A 19,909-nucleotide genomic window follows, 5' to 3' on the forward strand; every position below is an offset into this window, starting at 1 on the left:
GATTCTTCTGCTTCAGCCTCCCAAGTAGCTGGGATTACAAGCACCCGCCACCACAGTAGAGACAGGGTTTCACCATGTTGGCCAGGCTGGTGTCAAACTCCTGACCTCATGATTCACATGCCTCATGATCTACCTGCCTCAGCCTTCCAAAGTGTTGGAATTACAAGTTTGAGCCGCTGCGCCCAGCCTCATTCTGCTTTCTATATCCTGTGGCAAGGCTGACAGTGGAGGATCCTGGAGGGAGGCCAGGAGTGAGCCTCAGTCCGAACCTGACTCCTCCCTTGTACCAGCTGAGTGGCCCTGGGGGCACTGCTGGAACCCCTGGAGTCTTCTCTCTCTTTGTGGAAATAAAGATGGCTCTATCTCTTCTCTTGACAACAGGCTTTTAGCTTGGCATTTATACTATCTCAAAAAATCTATAGGCCAGGCAGTCGCTGATGCCTGTAATCCCAGCAGTTTTGGAGGCAGAGATGGGTGGATCACTTGAGGCCAGAAGATTTTAACCAGCCTGGCCAACATGGCAAAAGCCTGTCGCTACTAAAAACACAAAAATTAGCTGGGTGTGTTAGTTTGCACCTGTAGGCCTAGCTACTCATGAGGCTGAGGCACAATAATTGTTTGAGCCTGGGAGGCGGAGGTTGCAGGCGCAGAGACTGCACCACTGCACTCCAGCCTGGATGACAGAGTAAGACTGTTAAAAAATCTATCGATGAACTGTGCGTAAAATTATATGAAGCTTACATCAGCAAAGGCTAGGTGAAAGGTGGCTTTCTGCTCAACACTGACAAAGTTGATTTTTTGGAAAGGGCTGGTCAAGGATGTTAAAGGCTACAACCTGGGACCATGGTCTGAGAGTGGCCAGACCTCCTGGAGGCTAGTTGGACCACGTGAGGAGCCCTGTGAAGAGAAGCTCCCTAGGAATATACTGAACCTGCAGGATGAATGCTGAAGCAGGATACTACCTGCCCCCAATTCTTCCCAGTCCCTCCTGAGCCACGCCCCAGCCTAGGCTTGCTGCAAGGCCCCTACCATTTCTCGTGCAACTGGAAGAGCTGCAGTTGCAGGGTGCCGATCCTCCCGCTGAGCTCCTGTTGCAGCTTGTGGCTCCGCTCCTCGGCCCCCTGCCTTGCCCGCTCTGAGTGCTGCAACCTGGATGCAACACCAGCAAGGGCACAAATGAAGCAAATCTTGTAAGGAAAGGATGACTTTTGCATACCTTTGCTGGCTGAACTTCTTTTAAAAATTAACACACAGTAAAATTAACTCTTGTGAGTTTAACATGTGGAGATTCAGCTCCACCACAATCAGGAAACAGAACAGTTCCACCACTCCCAAAACTCCCAAGTGCTACCCCTCTGAAGTCACACAGTCTCCCACCTCAGCCCCTGGCAACCACTCATCTGTTCTGCAACAATAAGGCTTTGGCTTTTTGAGAATGTATAAATGTAATTATACTTTATATAACCTTGAGACTGGCTTTTTCTCAGAATAATGTCTTTGAAATCAATTCAAGTTTCCATGTGTATTAATGGTTCATTCCTTTTTTCTCCCGTTCATTCCTTTTTATGGCTGAGCTGTATTTCACTGCACAGATGTGCCAGTTTGTTTATCCACTCACCTAGAGCAGAACATTGTAACTGCTTCTAGTATTTGGCGGTAGTGAACAGAGCTGCTATAAACATGTGTACTGGTTTTTGTGTAGACATAAGTTTCATTTCTATTTGGATCATATGGTTCAGCTTTTTGAGAAACTGTTTTCCTAAGTGGTTGCGCCATTTTGCATTCCCACCAATAATGTATGAGAGATCCATTTGTTCTCTGTCCTCATCAACATTTGGTATTGCCATTAAAGAAACCATAGCTGTTCTAACAGAGGTGTGGTGGGATTGTGTCACTCTTTTCTCTTTTTCTTTTTTCTTTTTTCTTTTTTTGAGACAGAGTCTCGCTCTGTTGCCCAGTCTGTAGTGCAGTGGCATGATCTCGGCTCACTGCAACCTCTGCCTCCTGGGTTCAAACAATTCTTCTGCCTCAGCCTCCCGAGTAGCTGGGACTACAGGCTTGTGCCACCACACCTGGCTAATTTTTTTGTGTGTGTATTTTTAGTAGAAATGGGGTTTCACTATGTTGGTCAGGCTGGATTTGAACTCCTGACCTAGTGATCCACCTGCCTTGGCTTTCCAAAGTGCTGGGATTACAGGTGTGAGCCACTGTGCCTGGCCAAGTTTCATTTTCTGGCATATGGAATAGCTAGTTGCTCCAACATAATTTTTTTAAGACAGGGTCTCCCAGGCTGGTCTTGGACTCCTGACCTCCAGTGATCCTCCCACATCAGCCTCCCAAAGTGCTGGAGTTACAGGCATGAGCCACTGTGCCCAGCCCCCAACGTCATTTATTGACAAGACTATCCTTTCTCCACTGAACTGCCTTGGCAACTTTGGAGAAAGAAGTTGGTCTTATTTGTCTGGGTCTATTTTTAAACTTTATCCTGATCCATTGCTGACCTGGTATTTAAATGTGATAATGACAAGGAGTTCACAGTACAGTTCTAATGCACCAACAGGAACATCTGATGCAGTGGCCAAAAGGTTGATTAAAAGCTAGTCAACTTTTAATTTTAATTTTTAACTTTTAATTTTATTGCAGCCCCTACTTCTCCAAACCCTAAGCTCCTGGCTGCTGAGGTCTCCTTCTGGGGCCCATGGTGCTTCTGACACCATCCAAGACCAATACAGCCCCTGCCCTCACCTAGACCATTCTGCGGGGAAGAGATGGGTTTAGCTGTATGAGGACAGAACCCATCCTTCCCAGAAGGGCACAGCCTTGGGGAACATTTCCATCTCTTGGGGGGAAACAGTGCCCAGGCCCCTCAGTCCGTCATGTGGCCTCATCCCACTCATGGGCTGGGTTCCAAGGAGCCATCAGCTCTCCTGGTTTTAAGTGCCATCATTTTCCTGAGCATTCTCAGGAGGCCAGCACCACCCTGGGACCAGGCTGCCTGTATCCTGAGGCCACCAGCAGAGCTCTGGGGTATGGGACATCTGCATTTTCTTGGAAAAATGAAGCAGGCTGAGAAGTCAGTTACAGGTGGGCGTGGAATCTGCTCTGGCAGGAATTGGCCCTGACACAGCTCAGGGTGAGGTGGAACCATGGGGATGGGGAAGCATGCCACGTACTGTTGCCTTTGTCTGAGCACTGGGGGTGGCTGTTGACAGCACTGGGGACCCCGTGGGTGGCCCAGCGAGTGTGGGCAATGCCGAAGTGTGTTTCAAACTCCACTTTTAAGTCCATGCTGTCTTGTTCTAAATGAAAGGAAAATCAGTCTGCTGCACTTTAACAATAATCCTTCACTAGGGACTTGGTGAAGGTGACCTGGTGTCGTTACACTGAGTCACATCACCCACACCGACTGCACCTCCCCACCAGATCCCACCCCGGGAGTCTGGGCAGGCCCATGAACCACCTGTGCTGAGGACTATTTACTACTTCTCTGTAACTCAGCTCACTTATTCACAGAAATAAACTTACTAAAGGAAAATTATTATCTCTCTACCACAAACAGAAAGCAATCATTTGCCAGAATAATTAAAATAACTACTGCATGTAACTATTAACACTTTAAAAAAATTATCTGGCCAGGCATGGTAGCTCACACCTGTTACTGCAGCACTTTGGGATGCCAAAGTAAGCTGATCAGAAGGTCAGGAGATCGAGGTCATCCTGGCTTCCACAGTGAAACCCGTCTCTACTAAAAATTACAAAAAATTAGCCTGGCATGGTGGTAAGTGCCTGTAATCCCAGCTACTAAGGAGGCTGAGGCAGAAGAATTGCTTGAACCTGGGAGGCAGAGTTGCAGTGAGCCAAGATTGCACCACTGCGCTCCAGCCTGGGTGACAGAGTGAGACTCCATCTCAAAAAAAAAAAAAAAAAAATTATCCATATGCCACCACCACCTAAAATAAACCATCCCACACCCTGTGAAGCACAGTTTTACAGCATGGGCTTAACGTTCCTTCTGTTTATCTGAGCTGGGACAAGTGGAGACTTTTGGTCTCCCATGCTTTTGGAATACAATCCTATAAAGCTGCTTCTGCAGCACTCACTCCTCCTACTCAGAGGTCTTCCAATTACTGTAAAGTTCTTCATCCAGAGCTTTGACTTTGCCTCTTTGCTTGACCAGTTGAATGTGTCTTTCTTTGACTTCGTGATTATTCCCATCGATTGCCACACCTGTGATGTAGGTATTTTTTGTTATTTTGGGACTTAAGTTTTGTCTCACATACCTGGCACAGGTGCTGTGCAGGGTCAGGGCTGCATGCCCCGGGCTGTCTGTTAATGGCAGGTTGGAGAGCTGTACAGTTCTCAGGAAATCTACTTTGAAAGAAGAGGCTGTGACCATGGCCATGCTTAACAAGTAGGGAAGCTCCTGCCTCCTCCTGGGCTACAGCTGCCTCCTGCCCAGTTCCTGCCCAGGGTGAGCCCCTCGGGATGCTTCCCCACTACAGGCGCTACCAGGCCCTGGCTGATGGCAATGGCCCAGGCCAGGGATTTACCCCAAGGGCTCTCTGCATTGTGATGTTGTTGCCAGTATCTCCACTGCATTAGTGTTCCTCCCATCAGACTTGCCTCATGTTAAAAGTTGACAGGGATCTAAAATCATCTGGCTCCCCCTCTCTCCTCGGGCTGCATGATTAAACAGGGTAAACAGATTAAATATCCACCTCTGTAGTGAATGGAGGCCTGAACTCTGAGACAGCCACTCAGTGTAGCATTGTGTAGCCACTGAGAAAGCTACTTAGAAAGAGTTTAGGATCATAGAAATGCTAAGTGAAAAGAGGAGAATGTAAAATTACAAAACTGCATAATTATAATTAGGTAAAACAAAAAATGTCAACGTATAACCCCTCTACCCTCCTCCGCCGCAGACCATCCCAACAGACAACAACAACCAGAGGAGGGACTCAAAGACTGACAGGGGTCCTTTTTTAATGAAGCCACCTCACTGAGGTAGGGCTGACATACACAAAGCTGTGCATAATGTCTACAACCTGATGGGCTTGGAGTCAAGGACACCCCCATGAAACCACCACCGCAGGCTACACCATAAACCTATCACCTTTCAGAGCCTCCTCCTGCCCTCTTTATGTATTGTGTGTGATAGGAGGACTTAACATAAGCTCTACCCTCTTGGCTGGGCTCGCTGGCTAACACCTACGATCTCAGTGCTTTGGGAGGCAGAGGCAGGAGGATGGTTTGAAGCCATGCTGGGCAACACAGTGAGACCCCATCTCTACAAAAAATAAAAAATCAGCCGGGTGAGGTGGTGTGTGCCTGTAGTCCCAGCTGCTGAGGAGGCTGAGGACGGCGTGAGGCAAGGAGTTTCAGGATGCAGTAAGCCAATGTCCTGGAACTGCACTCCAGCCTGAGTGACAAGAAAACTAAAAACTAAAAATTAAAAAATCTACTCTTCTGGCAAATATTTATGTGCGCAATACAGTGTTGTTAAGGTCAGGCACCAAGCTGCAGAGCAGCTGTCCAGGACTTACTCATGCTGCATGGCTGCAGCCTTGTACCCTCACTGCTTCCTGATGGAGGAACTTTTGAAGAAGGAGGTTTTCTGCTTGTTTTTTTGTTTACCCTTGTTTCTTCTTTCTATTTTTCTATAGGTTTCAAATTTCTTTACCAGACAGTGTTATTTTTATATTGAAAATGAACATAAAGAAGTAGCAGTAAAAGGCCCGGGTTGTAAATCCCCTACAGAGGAGATGGGTGAGGGCAGAGCAGGGGAGCTCCGTCCCCAGAAACAAGGCAGGTGGCCGCAGACCCACCTGCCGAGTTGTAGCCTCTGTACTCCAGCCGCTGCAGACCCTTGACGGGGGTTTCAAAGATCTCCTTCCTTGTCCGGGGTACTCTATAGTTCATGTAGGCAAAGATTCCTGTTCAAAAGAAAAAAAATAGAGCATTCATAAAATACTGAGTTCCTGTTTGGAAGAAAACGCTTCTGGGGATGCACAAAGGTGGCATCACAAAGGGCTCCCAGGGGCTTGCAGAGGTGGGTGTGGCCCTGCCCGGGCACAGCTGAAGAATGGTGCACCCCTTTCTCCTGCAAGACAAAAAAAAAAAAAAAAGACGGAAAGACTGTGCCACGTGTCTTGGGCTGGCAGTTCCACCGCTGAGAACTTATCCTGTGCTGTACTTGCAGGAGGCAGTTTTAGTGTGGCAATGTCCATAATAGCAAAGGCCAGCAATGAAACCCAACAACCTTGGGACATCCGGAAGTCCCCACCTCCATGCACTCCACAAATTGCAGAGCACACATCTACCAGCACCATAGGAAGTGACAGCAGCCCCTGGGGCAGCTGGGACAGGTGCTGGGGTCTTTGTTCCCACAGTACCCCTCTCCATAAGGCAGAAGCCTTACCTTAAATAAGCACTACTTTTACAACAGCAAAAATAAAACCACCTCATGCCCCTTGGCCCCTGCAGAATCCTTTTGTTGAAGGTAGGCCTATGAGTCAAGAAGATTTCATTCCACTTGACTTTTTGTATTTGTATTTCAAAATGATATTTTTCCAAATAGGAAGTTAGCTGTTGTGTTGGTTCTGCCTTCCAGAGTCCTCCACTTCCAGTTTGTGATAAGGGATCCTTGATTTCCTCTCTCCTGCCCCGTGCACGCCCCATCCCATCATCCCTCTGTCCTTTCATCCTCTCTCCCACCACTTAGGAAAACTTCCCCACCTCAAAGCTCAGCTCCAGTCCCCACCCCGGGCAGATGTGCCCCCTGCAAGTACAGCGTAGAAGATTTATTTTCCCACCTCAGTGCTCTCACAACATGGGACACCCACAGTCCCCACCAAGGGCAGGCTGATGCTCCTATCTTTGTATTCCTCAGTGTGTGTACCCAGCCCTGTTCAATAAATATATGTGGAATAGAATAAGTGATGAGTGTGTATCCATATCCATGGAGGGAAGCAATAGTATGGATCATAGAAATGTCACTGGGTTTCAGGCACATTCACAGTAACTGTCCTTGTTGGCTTGGGCTGCTATAACAAAATACCACAGATGCCTGGTAAGCCACAGAAATTTATTCTTACAGTTCTGGAGGCTGAGAAGTCCAAGATCAAGGTGCTGGTAGATTCAGTGTCCGGTATGGGCCCGTTCCTCACAGACAGCAGCTTCTTATTCCAATCTCATATGGTGGAAGGGGCGGGGCCTCTCTGGAGTTTTTAAATAAGGGCACACTCATCCCATTGGTAAGGCCCCTGTTCCCATGACCTAATCACTTCCCAAAGACCCACCTCCTAATAACATCACCTTGCAGGTGAGGATTTCAACAGATGGATGACGGGGGAACACAAACTCTCAGACCACAACAGCAACTCACCTTACTGAGAACTCCCTGTGGGTCAGGCACTGGGCTACCAGTTCCCACAGAGTCAGCCTATGCTCGAAACAGCCTCCGAGGGTAGTCCATGGCCCTTCTCTTACCTTGTGGACCATAGCCTGGGGAGCCTGTGACTCATCCAGAGGCAGAGTGGAACTGAGAAGCCCTGACTCAGGACTTCAGCACTCCCACCCACTGGCCAGCGCCCCGGGATGAATGCCGCCAGGGTTACAAGAAGGTTTATCTTCCCAACTACATTCTGCTGGGATGAGAGAAAGGTCTGACCAGGATTGAAATTTTTCCAGAGGTGAACCCCAGAGAGGACAACCTGCCCATAGATAATGGAGGACTGACTGTCATTACACAATAAACCACTTGGAATATCTATGGTCATTGAGAAGATCAGATTCATGTTAATATGCTACATCTGAATAAATGATTAAACTTCAGTGAAATGAATACTATATTCCTAAACAGTGAGTGAGGTCCCATCATATAAACTTAATAAAATTAATATATAAACAGTCAAAAATAGGCAATAAAATTAAATAACACTATAAATTATACTTAACATTCTTACTGTAACCTACTGTACACAGGATATGTTTGCACATATGTATTAAGGTAGGGGATTTATATATAAAGATATGTACACTGTGCTTTCTAAACAGTTATAGGCATTTTCTTTTAAAATCAGCCAAGGGCAATTTTCTTGGTAGGCTATTTTTATCCTCCTTGCTGTCTTTAGTTAAAGTGAGAGGAGCTGAATGTAAGAGCTGTGTGTGCAGTTCAGGCTCCTCTCTGGTGGGGCCAAAGTGCCCCCACAGAGGGCCGCCACAGGGCTGCTGCTAAGTATTTATGTTTCCAGAGCTCACACTACAGCCCCCCAAAAGACAGCTTTTTTAAATATGGTTTGGCTGTGTCCCCACCCAAATCTCATCTTGAATTGCAGCTCCCACAGTTCCCACGTGTTATAGGAGGGAACTTTTAGGAGGTAAATGAATCATGGGGGCAGATCTTTCCTGTGCTATTCTCATGGTGGTGAATAAGTCTCAGAGATCTGATGGTTTTATAAAGGGGAGCTTCCCTGCACAAACGCTTCCCTTGTCTGCTGCCATGTGAGATGTGTCTTTCACCTTCCGCCATGATTGTGAGGCCTCCCCAGCCATGTGGAACTATGAGTCCATTAAACCTCTTTCTTTTGTGAATTGCCAGTCTTGGGTATCTCTTTACCAGCAGCATGAAAATAGACTAATATTGGGCCCAGCACAGTGGCTCATGCCTGTAATTGCAGCACTTTGGGAGGCCAAGATGGGCAGATCACCTGAGGTTGAAAGTTCAAGACCAGCCTGGCTAACACAATGAAATCTTGTCTCTACTAAAAATACAAAATTAGCCAGGTGTGGTGATGGGTGCCTATAATCCCAGCTACTCATGAGGCCAAGGTAGGAGAATAATTTGAACCTGGGAGGCAGAGCTTGCAGTAAGCTGAGATCAAGCCACTGCACTCCAGCCTGGGCAACAAGAGCGAAAATCTGTCTCTAAATAAATAAATAAATAAATAGATAGATAAACAAATAAATAAGAAAATGGACTAAGACATCTTTTAATGCCAATATTAAAAGATTTTGGCCAGGCATGCTGGCTCACACCTCTAATCCCAGCACTTTGGGAGGCTAAAGTGGGTGGATCATGTGGTCAAGACATCGAGACCATCCTGGACAACACGGTGAAACCCTGTCTTTACTAAAAATACAAAAATTAGCTGGACATGGTGGCACAAACCTGTAGTCCCACCTACTTGGGAGGCTAAGGCAGGAAAATGGCTTGAACCCAGGAGGTGGAGGTTGAAGTGAGCCAAGATCTCACCACTGCATTCCAGCCTGACAGAGTCAGACTCCATATCAAAAAGAAAAAAAAATTAACAGCTTTCTTGAGATATAAGTCATGTACAATAGCATCCTCCCATCTAAAGCATGTGATTCAGTGGTTTAGTATATTCAGGGTTGTGCAATCAGCACCATTGATGTTTAGGTGAAACTTTCTTTTTTTTGAGACAGGGTCTCAATCTGTTGCCTAGCCTGGAATGCAGTGGTATGATCTCGGCTCATTGCAACCTCGAATTCCTGGACCCAAGCTATCCCCACTGCCTTGGCTTCCCAAAGTACTGAGGTTCCAGGCGTAAGTCACAGTGCCCAGTTTCAGTGAAACTTTTCATAACATCCTGGACAGCAGCAGGGATGTAAGGGATCCTTGTCCTCGGGATCACCAGCTGTGTTTGGACCCAGCTGGGAGGCCTGGTGGCCACTCAGGCACAGCGTGGGAACTGACTGCAGTGAGAAAAGCTGCCAAGGAGTGGTTTTCACCATCTTTGCACAAGAACGCATAAGTCTCATTTTCACCATGAGCCCTCTTTCTTTCATGAAGGAAGCTATTTCTTTCCTTTTGCAGCTCATCCTCTTGGCTGGATTCTCCCTGCACTCTACTGCACGGAAGTGAATAAAACAACACTCACATTGCTCTTATTTAAAAATAAAACAAAGCTCTTTCCCAGGAATTTCTCCTGCTATTTACGTCAGAATTTCTTTTTGGAATACCTTCCATCCATAAATATAAGCTACAATGAGAATCTATTTCTTCAAACTTAGGAGGTTGGTAAAGATCAAACAGGTTGACAGTAAGTGAGAGTTTAAATTCACCTACCCCTCTTTGGAAGGCAATTTGGCAATCTTGCAAAATTAAAAATGTACACATCTGTGGACCAGAGCTATTGGGCTTCTAGGAAGGTACCCAGCGGACGTCTTTGCAGAGATGAATGCACACACGTATGAGGATAGCTGTTTAGGGCCGTTGTGGTTGCCAAAGATGAGCAACAGCCCAATATCTGGCAGGGGTGGGCAAGGGACAGCGCAGCCACACAGCAGGGCCTTGTGCAGGCAGCCCTCGACAGAGCAGGGGAAAGCTGTGCATTCTCTTGGAAGGCAATCTGAATCTCCAAGCTGTGTCATGGGAAAAAGAAGGTTGCAGAGCATGAGTAAATTACACAAGGGCTGCGAGAGGAATATGGAACATTTCTAGATGGGCACCACGACCAGAGGGCAGTCAGTGGTAGCCTCTGAGGTTACTGGACATCGAGCAGAAACTTCCTTTCCACCGCATGTGTCCTGTTTTTATGGTTAAGACATTTCGCCATGTGCCAGTATAATATGTGACCATGTGCCACTATGCAAATTAGGTGGTGGTGAGTACACGATCCTTATCTAGATGCTAGATAATGTCTAAATAAGCAAAGACTTCATTTTATCCAAGGGGCGATGTCCTAGCCAAGCCCTGAGGGTTGACATGGACCAACTGTTTGGACAGTGGGGTACATGACACAGACCTGCCTGGTTCACCCTGATTTCCCGTGGCAGCTGTGTTCTGGTGAGGGGGACCTGACAGCTTCTGGGGACAGGAGGAGTGATTGTGTGGCACCTGGGACCTCCAGCCAAGCCAGACCCCTGTCTGGCTCTGCTTTCCACTGGTGCACTAACCCTCCTGGCATATCCAGAGCACCAGGGCCACAACGGCCCTTCCCTCTGCAGGGGACGCCAGCCCTGCCCTGGCCAGGCCCTCCTGCCCCTCGACCTATCCAGCTGGGCTGGCCCCACCTGACTTACCTGGTCCCGAGTTCCACTCCCCTGGAGAAACAGCAGCCATAGAGGGTTATAAGAAGGGCCGACTAGAGCACATGCCCGAGCCTGAAAACACGGGCCCAGGGCCACCACCTGGGTCGGCTTCCTCCCTGCTGCTGTCATTCAGCAGCCAAGGCATAGCCAGAAGCACAGAAGCTGTGGCCAGTGCCAGGACCCACCTCAATCCCCACTTCCGCCCCTTGATTTTGGTGCAGCCTCCAGCAAGTCACTAAACATTTGTACCTCAGTTTCCCTGTCAGTTAAACAGGGTGATGGCTAGAATAGTCCCTGCCACATAGCAAGTGTCTGTTAAAATAAAATGGGGCAAGGAGCTTGAGAAATCCCTTGAGAGATTATCATTCAATAAAACCAAGGGGAATATAGAACCATTTTACTGTCATTTCATCTTGGCCTTCTGCCTGGGAAAATAATGGTTAAACCAAATGTGTTATTTGGCTACGGCTTGATCAAGATTTAATTAGTCTGTAAACAGTTCTCAGGCCCGAAAGTCCTCATTGCTGTGCTGGGTGCTGCAAGCTACTGGGATGGACTCATCAGGAGCCTCACTGAGGGCTCCAGACAAGAACAATAATGCACAGGTACCTCCCAAGCCTGCAGGGGAGGTAGGAAAGGGCTTCCTGCTGGGGTGGGGGTAGACAGCTCTTTGCAAAGCTGGCTCTTGCTAGCTCTTTGCAAAGGCAGCTCTGACCCATTCTGCAGGTTCTGACCAACAGGTTCCCTATGCAAGAATTTCCCATCACTTTTTCCAGCCACGTAGCCCTGGTTATTTGATGAAGCACTTGTTTCCTTGTCTTTTTCTTCAGCTCCCTGCTGGACTGTAACCTTCTGAAGGATGGGACCACATCTGCCTTATCCATTGCTGAGTCACCAGCACCTGGCCCAGGGTCTAGAACATCTTAGGTGCTCAACAAATTCATGCACAGACGGAGGAATGCCAGAGAAGGTAGCCTTTGAGCTGTGCCTGAGACAGTCACACTCTCCAAACACAAGCAGCTCTGCTCACTGGGACACACAGCGAGCACAAGGGGGACGTAGAGGCAGGGGTTCCCTTTGTGCCAGCCCCTTACAATGGGAGCACAGCAGCACCTGGACTTTTGGCTAACTCCAAGACATTGAGACCCAGAGGTTTATGTCCCCCTGCACAATACCCCCAGCCCCAGGGACCATGAGGACCCCAGGACTGGCATGAGGACAGCCTTCTAACCAAATGAGCCAGGGCCTAGGGAAGTCCCCCAGAACCTTGCTGGGTGAGCTGCAGGGTAGATCACCATCACCACCATCTACAGTGGCTCCCCATGTGCCAACCCTTCCTGAACCTCACCTCCTCTAAGCCTCATGACATCCTGTGCCAAGAGACTGTGGTTCCCAGGGATAGAGATGGCAGCTGAGGCTCCACCCCCAAAGACTTGAGTAATTCACAGCCAGGTCTGCCTGATTGCAAGCCTAGGCTCACCACTTCTACCCCCACCTCCCCACAATCTGCATAGAAACCTATTGCAAGGGGTGAGAAATAGCTCCTGCAGAGGGTCCCTGGCATCTGGGGAGACGCCCACCTGGTACCAGATGGGTCTGGGACAGATGCTGCCCCTGAGAGCTGAGCCCCATCACAGGACACTCCAGCTTCCAACTCCACCTTTCTCTTCCTGTTCAGCTCCTTTCCCATCAGGGCCTCAGTGACCATGGCAAAGCAGGTTCCAGCTACATCTGTCTCTCGCCTTCTCTGCTCTGGAGGCCCACAGCCTGATGTGAATCTCTCCTGCTGTCTGGCCTGAGCACACCCTTTGCTTCCCATGTCACCCTACGGCAACCACCCTCCAGGCTCCACTCCTGCAGGGTGCCCTGAGCCCAGTACATGCACCCCTCGGGCCTCCAGGCATATGCACATGTGATGCCTCCTTGATCCCCCCACCCAAAATGAAGATCTTTTCCCTCCTTGATCTCCCAACCCCAAATGAAGATCTTTTCCTTCCCCTTTTTTCATCTTTCTGTCCCCTTTTCAAGGCATCTGTCACTTTCTGCCTCGATCTACTGCTCTTTCCTAAGCCTCCATTCCTAGGGCTGCCCATAGGGTACAGAGGCATCACTGGCAGGTGACAGGATTTTAAGTGAGCCAAGAACAGGGCAGTAAATGACACCAAACTTCTTTGGGGAAAGTCTTTCCCTTTCTGTTACTCTTCTTAGCTTGGAAATCTCCCTGCAGAACTGAGAGGGAACAGTCATCAGGCCTAAGAAACCTGAGAGCAGTCTTATTTCTCAAATTGAAGTGACAGGGGATGGACTCTGCCAGGTGGGGGATGCTGAGCGCCCAGAGGGGCTGGACATGGAGGTGCCTTCAGGTTCCCAAGAGGCTGCAGAGGGTTGGGATTGAGAGGCCAGGAGAGCAGAAGGCAGGAGGGCCTGAAAATGTGGGCTTCATGAAAGTCTGAGACACAGGAGCCTGGAGTTCTTTTTAAAGAAAGGGAGCACTTTGCAACCTCTGCAAAGATGGCCCTGAGCCAAGCATCCTTCCCACAGGCAGGAGAGCCCAGGTGGCTTGGAGGAAGGCCCGGCCTGGGGGCAGAGGCTGCCCTGGCCCAACTACCCAGCTTGGTCATGTGTCCTGTGGTCACCCACCCAGAGCTTCCAGACAGCCTTTCAGGGCCCTATTCTTAAAATTGTAGAGAAAACGAACTGGGAAAGGTCCCAGAAGGAGAGGGACAGAGAAAAACTCAAAGGAATTCCAGAAGGGACTCTACATGAGCGCTCTTCGAGGACACTATAGCCCCCTGGCCCTGGCTCACTTCTAGGACATGGGGCTTCCAGTAGTTTCTCTGCACAAGGCCCCAGAGATCACACAGGAAGTCAGGAACAAAGACACTATGAAGGGCCATGCAGGCAGGGGCCTCTGAAGCTCAGGGTTCAACCCCCAGGTGACGGATAACGACAATGGCCAGCTCAGGGAGGTGACATCCCCTGGACACCCAGCCAGAAGGTCAGCCACACTGGGGCACAGAATTCCTGGAATTTTCTCTACACCCCCTGGAGTGCTGAGGGTAAGGATGGAGAGGAGGAATGATTTACAACGTGGGGGATGAGGAAGACATAACTTCTCAGTATCCAGGCTGGGCTCATGTTCTGATTCTATTGACGCTGTTATGAAAAATCTCTCCAACTGGCCAGGCGCAGTGGCTCACACCTGTAATCCCAGCACTTTGGGAGGCCCAGGTGGGCAGATCATCTGAGGTCAGGAGTTCAAGACCAGTCTGCTCAACATGGTGAAACCCTGTCTCTACTAAAAAAAATGAGTACAAAATCAGCTAAGCGTAGTGGCACATGCCTGTAATCCCAGCTACTCGGGAGGCTGAAGTGGGAGAATCACTTGAACCCAGGAGGCGGAGGTTGCAGTGAGCAGAGATCGTGCCACTGCACTCCAGCCTGGGCAACAAGAACAAAACTCTGTCTCAGAAAAAAAAAAAAGAGAGAGAGAGAAATCTCTCCAACTTTCCAAGCATTGGCTTCCCAACGAAAAGCCAGCCCTCACTGTGAGTGAGGGGACCGTTCCAGGGAGAGGCCCAGCTAGTGCTCCACACAGGAGAGGTTGGCTCTGGGAAGCTCTATCACCACCCACCCAGGCCGGAACTCTCCCCTCATAGAGTCCGTCTTTCTCCCACCATCTGCTGCTTCTCAGAAGTGAGGGGGCTGACCTTTTTAGTCCATGAGCCTCACAGAGATTAGACATTATCCCAAGTCGCAAAGTAGATTACTTCCTGTCTCAACAGAAGAGTGTGGCCAAGCTGAATGTCTGCCTCAGTGACTGCTCATGAAATTCCCGAGTGTGTGCACCTGTGTGCCTGCGTCTGTGTGTGTGTGTTGGGGGAAGAGGGACAGGTCCACTCTCCTGGGTGAGGCCCAAAGCTGTGGGGAGTCCCCTAGGCCTTGGGCAAGGGCTGCTGAGGAGCTGTGGCCTCTCTGACCACCCAGCCCCCATTCTCATACATTGAGAAAGGTCACTTGGTGAAGCGGGGATGACAATTCTGCCACCTCCTTGCAGAAAGGAGATCAAATTTGGAGGTGCTGTGGACGCATGTTATTCCACACCAGGTGGAGGAGTCTCGGGCCTGGCAAGGGTCCTGAGCAGACCGAGCACCCAGCTCAAGGTAAGAAGGGCACTTGGCTCCCCTGGAGACAGCCCTATCCTGCCCCAGGCCTCTTCGGGACTGCAGGGGTTAAAGTTACCTCACCACTGGAATCCATGAGATAATAGACTCTGCTTCCTGTGATAACTTGGACAGGGTGTTTCTATTTTTTAATAGAAAAATTGCTAGTGTCCCAGTCATTCTTACAGTTTCACCAAAAACAACGTGGGAAGTGACATGTACTCTAAATTTTATTAAAAGAAAAAATTCTTAAGAAAAGGGGACAGGTACAGTGGCTCCTGCCTTTATCCCAGCACATTGGGAGGCCAAGGCAGGCGGATGGCTTGAGCCCAGGAGTTGAAGGGTGCAGCGAGCCATGATCGCACCACTGCATTCCAGCCTGGGTAGCAGAGTGAGACCCTCCCTCTAAAATAAAAATAAAATACCTAAATAGCTTAATTGTTTTACTGTGGAATTCATTTTCAGAATTTTCTCTCAAAATTATAACCTCAAATTAATCTCTTTATAAGCTAATTCCGCCAGATACAAAAATAATCTCTCCATTTAAAAGTACTGTTTACTGATGCTATACCATAAAGATATAAAAATCAGGTTTTTCTGAAATTGGGAAACCCCTGTGGAGACAGTGGAGGGTTGCAGCCAGCACTGGGACTGGAGCGACACTGCTCTGAGCCAAGGAACGATGTGGGTGACTTTCTGAGTATCCCCCAAAGTAGATCCCGAGGCCTGTGCTTCTCAAATCTTCTCTGCCAGGATGCTGGTGGAGCCATTTCCCAGCTCGTGTCTCTGGCCCAGCGAAGCCTGAAGGAAGGCCGTGGTTCTGGGATGCCTTGTGGATTCGCCCCAATGCCTTGTTGGCCCAGGGACCCTGGGGATGCTGTATAAGGAAGGAAAATATGTGAATATATCCCAGGAGAAAGGTAGTATGGCCAAGCGGTCTAAGGTGCTGGATTAAGGCTCCAGCCTCTTCAGAGGCACAGGTCAATCGAATCCCACCACTGTCAACTTGTTGTGATTTCTTCATTTTGCTCGGGATCTGAAGTCCATTTGGCAGTGCACAGCCATCCAGTGGTTGGGCTTTGTGTGAAATTCATTGATGCTAGTGTCCACAGCAAGTGAGATGGGTTCAGCTCTTTCCAGGTGCCAGTGGTTGAGGTGGAAATGCAGCAGCATAAATATCCTTGGGGTGTTCTAGGCTAGTCCTCAGTGTAATAAATTTGAAGTTATGAGGAGAAAAGTAGAAGGAGCTGCTTCCACCCGGTTTTGAACCGGGGACCTTTCGTGTGTTAAGGGAACATTATAACCACTACACTATGGAAACCTGTGTGGTTTTCCTGCACCAACATAATCAGCCATCAAAGGGTCATATTTAATTTCCCATGATAATTCTAAGTTTCTTCCATGGGTCATGATAATTCCAAGTTTCTTTCTTGGCTACTGGGCAGGAGCACACAAGAAAAGGATGTTTCAGCACTTGGAAGGCTGAGGAGGGAGGACAGCTGGAGCCCAGGAAGTGGAGCCTGCAGTAAGCTATGATTGCTCCACTGCACTACAGCCTGGGAGACAGAGCAAGACTCTGTCTTGAAAGAGAGAAAAGAAAGAAAGAAAGAGAGACAGAGAGAGCAAGAGAGAGAGAGAGAGAGAAGAAAAGGAAGTTTTCATGCCTGATGTGGTGGCATAAGTGGGCATAGGAGTCCTGAGAGAGGGTGTGGTGGCAACCTCAGAGAGACGTGAGGATGGCAGCCAAGCTGTCTGGGTTGACATGGACATGGGAGTTGAACAGCAGGGGCGAACTTGCACCATTTTCTAAGACAGGAGACATTTGGAAGAAGCTGCTTGGGGAATATGAGGCCCATTTATGTGTGGGCATAAATGTGTGGAGTTGGAGGTGTGGGCCTGGAGAAATTGGAGTGGAAATGAAAGTGAAAGTAGCCTGTAACACCATTTTTATTGTTCCATTGTTTGGAAGAATGCCAGACAATCCAAGCAGCCACTCCTGTTGGACACTTAGATTACTTTCCTCCCATCAGCAATGTGCAAGTGTTATGAGGGCAACCTCCTTGGCAGCACTGGGTACTTTTCACTTATTATTATTCTTGTTATTTAACTTCTAGCCATCCTTGTGGGTATGTAAACTTATGGTTTAAGTTTGCATTTAGTTGATGAGGAAAGATGATAAGCACTTCTTCATGTATTTATGACCTTTTTAAAAATATTCCATTGTGAGGTATCTCTTAAATATCTCTTTCATTAAAAACAAACAAACAAACAAACCCTTAAAAACAAAAGAGCTGGTCTGGCATGGTGGCTGACACCTGTAATCCCAGCACTTTGGGAGGCCGAGGTGGGTGGGCCGTTTGAACCAATGAGTTTAAGGCAGTCTGGGCAGCATATTGGGACACCATCTCTACAGAAAATCCCAAAATTAGCCAGAAATGGTGGTGGGCACCTGTAGTCGTGTAGCTACTTGGGAGGCTAAGGTTGGAGGCTTGAGCCTGGGAGATCAAGGCTGCAGTAAGCAGAGATCTCACTGCTGCACTCCTGCCTAGGCAGCAGAGCAAGACTTTGTTCCAAACACACACACACACACACACACACACACACACACACACACACACACACACAAACACTCTATTTTTTTTTTCCTTTTTAATCTGGAAACTTTTTAATTTTTGCTTGCATGTTTAAGTGTAAATTCTATTTCATCTTAATTTTTTGTTATGGTGTGAGGTTGGGGTTAAGATTAGTTTATTTCCCTGATGGATATTCAATTGTTCCTGAACCAATTGTTGCAAAGACTTTACTTTCTACATTGAATCGCTTTGGTGACTTTGGTGAAAAATCAGATAACTGTGTATATGTAGGCCCTGATATTTTTGTTTTTCAGTTAAAAATTTCAAATAGGCCAGGCATGGTGGCTCGCCCCTGTAATCTCAGGGTTTTGGTAGGTCGAGGCAGGAGGACTGCTTGAGGCCAGGAGTTGGACACCAGTCTGCGCGACATAGCAAGACCACGTCTCTACAAAAAAAATGAAAAATAAATCTGGGCATGATAATGCATGCTTGTAATCCCCACTACTTGGGAGGCTGAAGCAGGAGGATTGCTTGGGCCCAGGAGTCCAAGGATGAGGTGAACTGTAATCACATTAGTGCACTGCTACCTGGATGATAGAGTGAATCCCTGTCTCTAAATAAATAAATAAATTTTTGCATTGTGTGAATATTACATTTTTTCTATCTGTTTATAAATGGATGAATATTCATGTTTTTTTCCACTTTTTATTTTATTTTTTTGAGATGGAGTCTCACTCTGTTGCCAGGCTGGAATGCAGTGGGGCGATCTCGGCTCACTGCAATCTCCACCTCCCAGGTTCAAGGGATTCCCCTGCCTCAGTCTCCACACCCAGCTAATTTTTTGTATTTTAGTAGAGATGGGGTTTCACCATGTTGGCCAGGATGATCTCGATCTCCTGACCTCATGATCTGCCCACCTCAGCCTCCCAAAGTGCTGGGATTACACATGTGCCTATTTATTTTTTTAAGGCAGGTTTTCACTCTGTCAGTCAGGATGGAGAACAGTGGTGCCATCACAGCTCACTGTAACTGCCACATCCTTGTTTCAAGTGATCCTCCCAACCTCAGTCTCAGAACACCTCAGCACACCACCACACCTGGCTACTTTTTGTATATTTTGTAGAGATAGGTTCACTGTGTTGCCCAGGCTGGCCTGAAACTCCTGGCCTCCAGCAACCCACCCACCTTGGCCTCCCAAAATGCTGCAATTACAGGTGTGAGCTACCTTGCCCACCCTTTCTTTCCACTTTTTTGCTATGATGAATAATGATACTATAAATATTTCATGTCCAACTTTTTACATGAACACATGATTTCAGCTCTGTTTTATATATACCTAGGAGTAGAATTGATGGATTTTACAGTAACCCTATGTTTAACCTTTTGGTATGACAAAGTGAAACTTGCAACTAGCAATTCCACCACTACCGTTTATTTATATGACGTCTCCAGAAAAGGCAGATGAAAAGAGAGAGAAAGCAGATCACTTCTGTCCAGGGCTGAGGCTGAGAGCCAGGGTTGGCTGCAGATAAGCATGTGGGAAATTTTTCTGGCAAAGGAGCTATTCTAAAAGTGGATTGTGGTGATGGTTGCAGAATTCTATTCAGTGAGTAAAAATCATTAAACTGTATACTTACAAAAGTGGATTTTATTGTATTGAATTGTACCCCAACAAAGCTGTTATAAAACGCTAAAACATAAAAACAAACCCCCAAACACAGCAACGAGGCAGTTAGTGTTTCCCAGGGATCAGCGCAGGTGACAGTTGCATTGTGCAAAGTGATTCCTGTGTCCCAGAGTAATTAATGTTTCCATAATGCTTTCACGCAGCTTTGGAGGACAGGTAACTTGCACCTTGAAACTTGAAGTTCTTGCTAGTGTTCCTTGAAATCAAGGTAAAGTAGTTGTATAAATAATAAAGATGTGAGGAAATTTAAGAAGACACCAAGTAAACGAAGGAGATGAGCCACCACCACGAGACTGAATCTGGGAGGGGAGTGATGGATGCCATCCAGTCCAAAACTACTAGAATACAGACCTTGCCAGTGGATGAGACTAAAAACAAAAAGTGCATATTACAAAAACGAAATGAGGATCGTCATAGGATCCAGTTTATGGTCA

General features: G+C 47.8%; 1 long non-coding RNA gene across 1 annotated transcript; it reads right to left on the minus strand.

Annotated features, from left to right (window-relative positions):
* Positions 1–4,168: 4,168 nt before the first annotated feature.
* On the minus strand, positions 4,169–5,861 carry LOC119469282. Its single transcript, XR_005198088.1, has 2 exons — positions 5,826–5,861; positions 4,169–4,227 (listed from the first exon to the last, which is right to left on the minus strand). It is a non-coding gene; the product is annotated as an uncharacterized LOC119469282 (long non-coding RNA).
* Positions 5,862–19,909: the final 14,048 nt, after the last annotated feature.

The sequence above is a fragment of the Cebus imitator genome, unplaced genomic scaffold (genome assembly GCF_001604975.1).
Source record: "Cebus imitator isolate Cc_AM_T3 unplaced genomic scaffold, Cebus_imitator-1.0 Scaffold618, whole genome shotgun sequence".
NCBI lineage: Eukaryota > Metazoa > Chordata > Mammalia > Primates > Cebidae > Cebus > Cebus imitator.